This window comes from Podarcis raffonei, chromosome 2 (assembly GCF_027172205.1).
Source record: "Podarcis raffonei isolate rPodRaf1 chromosome 2, rPodRaf1.pri, whole genome shotgun sequence".
Lineage (NCBI taxonomy): Eukaryota > Metazoa > Chordata > Lepidosauria > Squamata > Lacertidae > Podarcis > Podarcis raffonei.
Window position 1 is genome coordinate 87,664,496 of NC_070603.1, and position 7,288 is coordinate 87,671,783.

Sequence of the window (7,288 nt, forward strand, 5' to 3'; positions counted from 1 at the left end):
TTGGATTAATCAGAGGCCTCAGCTCTGATTAAATTAAGGCTGTGGGTGATCTCAGCTAATCAAGGAACATGTAGTCAACAGAATAACATTGCAACATTACATAACCAGTCAAGGTTAGGAAGGTGAGACAACAATTGAGAGTGACGAGAGAGACCAAGGCAGAAGAACAGGTTAAAAAACAGTGGGCATCCTGAAAAATCACGAAAAAGAGGGATGCTTTTCAATGTTGACAAGTGTTGGAAAAATATTCGGCTCACACCAAATGGATGGATGGTTTGGAGGAGGTGTGTTTTGATGCTTCAGTGCAGATGTGGTTTAATGCCAGTGATGGTTAGACCACATCTGGAGTAATGTGCCCAGCTCTTGGCACCACATGTAAAGAACAGTGTGGACAATCAAATGTGTCCAGAGGAGGGTGGCCAGGTTGGTAAGAGGCTTTGGAAGTCAAGTTCTCGGAGGAACGGTTGAAAGAACTACGAATGTTTACCCTGGAAACGAGGTCAAGCTGCCTTCACATATCTGATGGGCTGTCACCTGGCAGATGGAGCAGATTTGCTCTCTGTTGCTCCAGCAGGCAGGATTAGAACCGTAGGGTGAAAATTGCAAAAAAAAATATAATTTTTTACTTAACTTTAGGAGAAACTTCCTAACAGTCAGAGCTGTTTTGACAGTGGAACATCCCAAGAAGTGATGAGCTCTCATTCTTTTAATAATAATAATAATAATAATAATAATAATAATAATAATAATAATAATAATAATATCTTTATTGTCATTGCCCCCTCTCGGGGACAACGAAATTACTTTTAATGTATTTAAGCAAGCAGGGGCTGAACAGCCAGCTGTCTATGATACCATACATACTTTTCTTGAAACAAAATAGAAAAATTCCTTCCAGTAGCACCTTAGAGACCAACTAAGTTTGTTATTGTGTGCATGCACACGAAAGCTCATACCAATAACAAACTTAGTTGGTCTCTAAGGTGCTACTGGAAGGAATTTTTTTATTTTGTTTTGACTACGGCAGACCAACATGGCTACCTACCTGTAACTATACTTTTCTTGAGCAGGGGCTTCCAAATTCACCTTTCACAATAAAATCTGATGATCCTGTGGCTAGTTGGTGGTGTATGGACTACATCCAACTTCCATGTTAAGGCCAAAGATGTTGGCCATCATGAATCTAGACCCTTGTGTTCTTTCTCCCTGAGTGACGCTTTTGCTTGCATATGCTCCTCTGCAGCCCTCCCACAGAGCTATCTCCCATGCTAGAGACACATCTGTTCCCTTGCAGTTGCCCCTTGGTCACATCACTGCCACAATGAGGGGCACATGTTTCTTTGATCTCTGAGCTGTCAAGGATCTGCCTACCAAGAGCAAGCACAGCTGCTCATAAATAGGATGGGTGCTGTGTCTGTGAAGATGTGTGTACTGTGGCTCATTGTAAGCACTGTGAAACAACTGTAGAGGTGCCCCATTAGTGCACAGAGACTTCAGTCCCATAGACCTGCCAGCCAATACGGACACTCTAAGGACCAGCGGGGAGGGACAGATTTGATTTGGTTCACATTTAAAAGTCACCTTACCTAATTTGCTGCTCCCCAATTACTTGCTTCCAGAATCAAGCTCCTAGGATCACAAACTGATCCCATGTGTGGAAGCTTTCATGTATTATAATGTCTACATGTTATTGTTGGTGTTAAGAAAACCCCAAACCAAATGGAGTCCGACTTGCTTGGTGGAGTTAAAAAGTATAACCCTCCTCTCAGGACACTCACTGGTTCCTTCTATAGGCCTCTTGACTCCTCAGCGATTCACATAGTTTTACAAATTTTCTGCTCATGCAAGAAGGCATATGACGGTGAGCTCAATCAGGGCAAGGCCTCCCTGGTCTCAAAAAAAGCTGATGGGAAAATGCCTCTGAAAGAGATACGTTTTCTTCAGTAAGATACCCGATTGCACGTTAAGCCCTGTCCGCACAAAATGGAATCTGCTGCCTCTTGGATTCTTTCCTGTTCATGTAGGGGGATCCCTTACACTGCATTACGTGGGGAGAGGAAAGCAGGATAAAGTGAGACTGATGGGTCCAGCGTGCTCTTCATCACCATGGAAAAGGTTGGCCAAGCAAAAGCACCCAATCTCCAAGTAATAGCATATTAGAGAACAGCACAATTACAGCACACTGGATCAGCACCTGATACCTGTAAACAAATAAACAAATAAACAAACAGCATGAAGTAGCATGTAGTTCTGATTAATGTGAACCTGCTCTGTCCCAGCTCTTGCTTGGTTTTTTTGCAGGCCTTTAAAAATAAAATAAAAAATAAAAGTGTGCCCTACAGCTGAAGCAATCTGTCTGTTTTGGTTTCTCTCGGTTTCTCATCTTTCTAATCTTAAATCCCATTCTCCACATTTCAGCATCAGATTGTGATTCTTTTTTAAGTCCTCGTGAAAATTAATCAGCATTGTTGTGCAAATTTCTCCTAAATATGCACATATTTTATTTGCCATTCTGCCTAACATATACATCCTTGCAAAACAGTGTTCCCTGATTTAATGTGTTTTTGTATACCTGTTTCCCTAAGACACAGATTTATATCCACACTATAATGTGGTATGTGCATTCGTGTGCGCATCAGTGGACTGGAGAACCACATCGCAAAATCCAGAGTAGTACAAATTTCAAAGAATGGCAGTGCTTTAGTTTAAAAATTATACTTATTAACATTGTTAAGTGACTTCCTCGCTTCCCCTTGGTTGAATTTCCATGCAAATCCATTTAACGGTTTTCCAAATCACAGTTCTTATAAAATTTACCTTTAGCTTTAACATCTTTCAGTCTTTTCAGTTTGAAATTATACAAATTGATTCATCACTTAAATTATATAAAATTCTAAGCCAATTAGTTATCTGCAAGTTATTTCCAACTAATTTAACTTAACATATTTAATTAAATAAGCATTAATTTTTTTCCATTCTTCCTGGTACTCCTCCTCCTTCTGGTCACGGAGTCTTCCTGTTAAGTCGGCTAGCTCCAAAAAATCCATCATCTTCATCTGCCATTCTTCTATCGTTGGTAATTCTTGGGTTTTCCACTTTTTAGCTAATAAAATACGAGCAGCTCCTGTTGTCACTTCTTAATGGGGACTGTTCATCTGCAGGGACTGGATGAGCTCCCCAGAACTGGGATACTCCACTGTGGGACACAAAGATGAGTTCAGCCACTTGCAGGCAGCATCCAGCCTATAGAATGAACTTGTCCATCCTCCGAGAGGTCCTTGAACAGGGATGGGGAACCTTTTCCAACACAAGGACTGCATTCCCTTGTGGAGAACTGTCCAGATGCCACATGTCAGTGGTGGGCAGGGCCAGAGGAGAAGTGGGCAGGGCCAGAGGCAAAAGTGGGCAGAACAATGGGTGTGACTCATTGTCTGCAGAAGCCAGAGGTTCACTACCCCCGCCAACAAACATCCTCCATTGTCTGCCCAGGCAAGGAGAAAGCAAAATCACAGTTTGAGGACACATTCTAGGCAGGCAAAACACCTGAGGAGGGTATGGAAAGGGCTGGAGAGAGCCACAGCCTGGGAAGAGCCAGATAGAGAGGCCTGGAAGGCTGCACCTGTCCCTACTGAGGGGGTACCTAAGGTTCCCTCCCTGTCATGCCCTCCCCCCTCAGGGTACAAGCTGGGAAGGGGTGGGAATGGCAAGAGGAAGAGGAACCTGAAGTCTGGATTCAGGAAATTCAGGTGGTAATGGGTTGCTGGGTGCCTTTGTCAAGGACAGGGAGTTACGTGGGCCAGCCGCATATTGTTATTTTTTGGAAGGAGGGGTGCTGGAATGTTCTCCTGACTCCATGGGGACAGACAGTGGAGAGGGCTCTAGCAGAAGCTCCCAACTCCCTAGAGAGAAGCTGGTAACTCCTCTCACACCTCGACTGGAACATTTCTCTGTGACACCAGCTTCTCCAGAAACTCTTTTTAAATCCCAAAAGGGCAGCACCTGGTGTTTTGAGAAACAGTGACATCAATGAGCAATTTATTTTAATGAGCAGCACGAATTTCATCCAATGCCACAATGCGTACCAAATGTATCCCCAAAGCACCAGATTTTCTCCACATGTTCTTGCTTTAGAATGCCATGATTTTATTCACTGATGTTCAACCAGTAAGAGATGTAGAGAGCCCCATTCTAGCTGTAGGTGGCAGCATAAGCTCATGAAAGCCGGTCGTAAAGGGAAGGGAAGCCCAGCAAACTGCCTGCAATGTCTGGACTTAGAAGGGATGGGTAACCTATGGGCCTTCACATATTGTTGGACTCCAACTCCCATCAGCCCCAGCCAGCATAGCCCATGGCCAGGGATGATGAGAGATGTAATCTAGCAACACCTGCCTCCCCATCTCTGCTTTATAAATGTAGGCTGCTTGCTCCATGGAACTTCTCCTCTCTCTTCCCCTCTGTACATCCCAAACCTGTTCTGGGGTTTCCCCCAACCCTTCAGAGCAGATTTAGGGGTTGCAATGGAAGATGAGGGAAGAGAGAGAAGGTCCTGTTGCACCAGCAGCCCTCATTCTGCACATGCAACAGTGTAGTTGAGTCCCACATAAGAAGTTAAAAACCCACCAGGAAGTATTTCCTGTGCAGTTCCCTTTCAATTTACTGGGGCATGCTGGGTGAATTGCTTACCTAAGAAACCTCTGCCACATTCTTGGTGTGTATTGACTTCATTCCTTCACATATCTGAGTTCAATACTTTCATATACTGACTTTACCCCTGCTGGGTTGGGATGACCAAGGACACAAGAAGAGCCCGTCAGGTCAGGCCAATGGCTCGTCTGGTTCAGAATCCTGTTCTTATGGTGGACAACCGAATGCCTGTGGGAAGCCTTGAATTTGTCTAATCTTCAAAACAATCCAAATTTCAGGCCATCACTGCCTGGTGTGTTTAGCTATGTGCCTGAATCCCCTGACAGCCAGCATTGTTGGATAACCATGCATTCTAGTACTATGAGGGAGGGGGTGAACCTTTTCTCTATTCACTTCCTCTATGCCAGGGGTGCCCAAACTTTTTTCAAAAAGGGCCAGATTTGATGAAGTAAACATGCATTTCCCCAGGAAATAAACTTCTGCGGGGGCCAGATTAAATCGACCAGAGGGCCAGATTAGGCACCCGAAACAGACTTTGGACATGCCTGCTCTGTGCCATGCATACCTTTATACATGTCAATCATGCCTCCTCTTGTTCTCTTCTTCTCTAAACTAAAAAGCCCCAAATGCGGCAAGCTTTCCTCATAGAGGAGTTGCACTCAGCCATGGTTCAGCTGTATCATTTACTTACAGACGGGCTTGCATGATCCCACCCACTCCCCCCCCCCCAGCCTGCATCTATTATTTTTCAGTTCTTTCCCCATTGACTCCAGCTCCCATCCATCCCAGTCTGCATGGCCAATAGTTGGAGGTTATGAGAATCGAAGTGCACCCAACTGGATAAGGCTAAAGTTGTTGAAGCCAAGGAGACTTGCGCCCACTGCCTTCAAGGGAGCAGGAATGGTGGAAGTGGCCTACCTGCTTCAGCAGGTGCATGTCATATCCCTGTGTCCATACCTCTTCCCTCATCCCCCCCTTTCTCTACCTTTTCTCCTCTCAGCAGCAGCTTCTACCCCTTACCCATTGTGCCCTGGAATGATAAAACAACCAGGACAGTTGACATTGTGCATGTGTGCGTTAGCGAGCGAGCGAGCGAGCGAGAGAGAGAGAGAGAGAGAGAGAGATGGTGGCTTCTAAGAAAGTCTACAGAAGTCTTTTCTGCTGCTGCTGCTGCTTTCACAGGTCAACTCTCCTCACCAAACAGTACAAAGGAAGAAAAACAAATGAACAAGACAACAATGATGAAGGTGAACAATGTAATCTTGATCAGTAAAGCATGAAGGCGGTCAATGTGATTTGTATGAATTGAACACAACCTTATATAATGCTTATAAATTATATAAGTGCGTTGTTTTTTTACACTCACAAGCAGGGATGGGGAACCTGCAGTCCTCCAGATATGGCCAGACCACAGCTCCCCATCATCCTTGAGCCCTGGTTATGCTGGCTGGGGCTGATAGAAGTTGAATTCCAAGAGCATCTGAAAGCACCACAGGTTCTCCACCTCTGCTTTACAGTGTGTGCACAAGAGGGTCTCAAATGTATTGTTCTAGGCATTGACCAGAAGGACAGAGCTGAGCAGCCACTTCCTCCAGCTGCTCCAGCTGCAGATTGCCCACTCAGTAGGGAAGACAGAGTGCTCATGGGAAAGAACGGTCCTCACCAGGGGTGGCCCATCCAATTTCACTGACTGAGGCAAAATGGCAAAATGAGAAGCGGCGGCGGCGGCGGCGAGATCTTGGGCGGAGCCCCTCAAGAGCTCGCAAGAGTTCTGGGAGATTTTGCAGAGTTCTCGCAGAATCTTGCTGGAACCCACTGCCATTTTGCCTCGCTTCTCCAGTGGTGGGGGAGGGCAGATGGGGCATCTATGGGGGCACCGCCCCATTGGAATTCCACCACCTGAGGCAGCTGCTTCAGTCTGCCTCATGAGTGGGCCAGCCCCGGTCCTCACCCACTGGTTGTCTTCCTCCAGCAGCAGTGGAACTGCTTTCAGAGCCCTGCCACCCATAATCCTCCCCTCTTTGCAGGTGTCTCTCCATCTCATTCACGGGGGGCTCCAGCCCACAGATGGGCCTGGTGGTTCTAGAACAAGCCCCTGGTGCTAATTCTTGATGCTCACTCACTAGAGTTTTCAGAGAGGCAAAACAGGAAAACCCCAAACACTCTGATCTTATGGGAAGTCCTGCAAATAGACGGTGCTGTGTGAAAATAAGAAAACAAAGTGAAAATTGCATTGGGATCGTGTGGTATGTGTCTGGGTCTATTTTCTCCCCCCTGTGTTTTTTGTTTAACTGTTCTGAGAACTTCTTCTGTTTTTTAAAGGGCTCTTGCTAATGAGGTGATTTACATTCCCAGTTTATTGTTACTACGAAGGCCATAAGAAATGCAGATGTCTCGCTGAACACCAAAGGCGGCCTGCCAAGAATAACAACAGTAATACAAATAAACAGAAAGGGGAAGGGAAGGGGAAAAGAAAGAAAAAAGAAGCCCAGCGAACCCATGAGATAAGCAATGTGCCCAGAAAGCATATGACTCTGGTACAGTTCAAGATTGTGTTTGTCACACAGCTCCCTCTGTTCAAAGAAGTGAAAAGCATGCAGCTCAACGAGCTACGCAAATCCCTCCAGGCGCTTGGGCAGCCCTC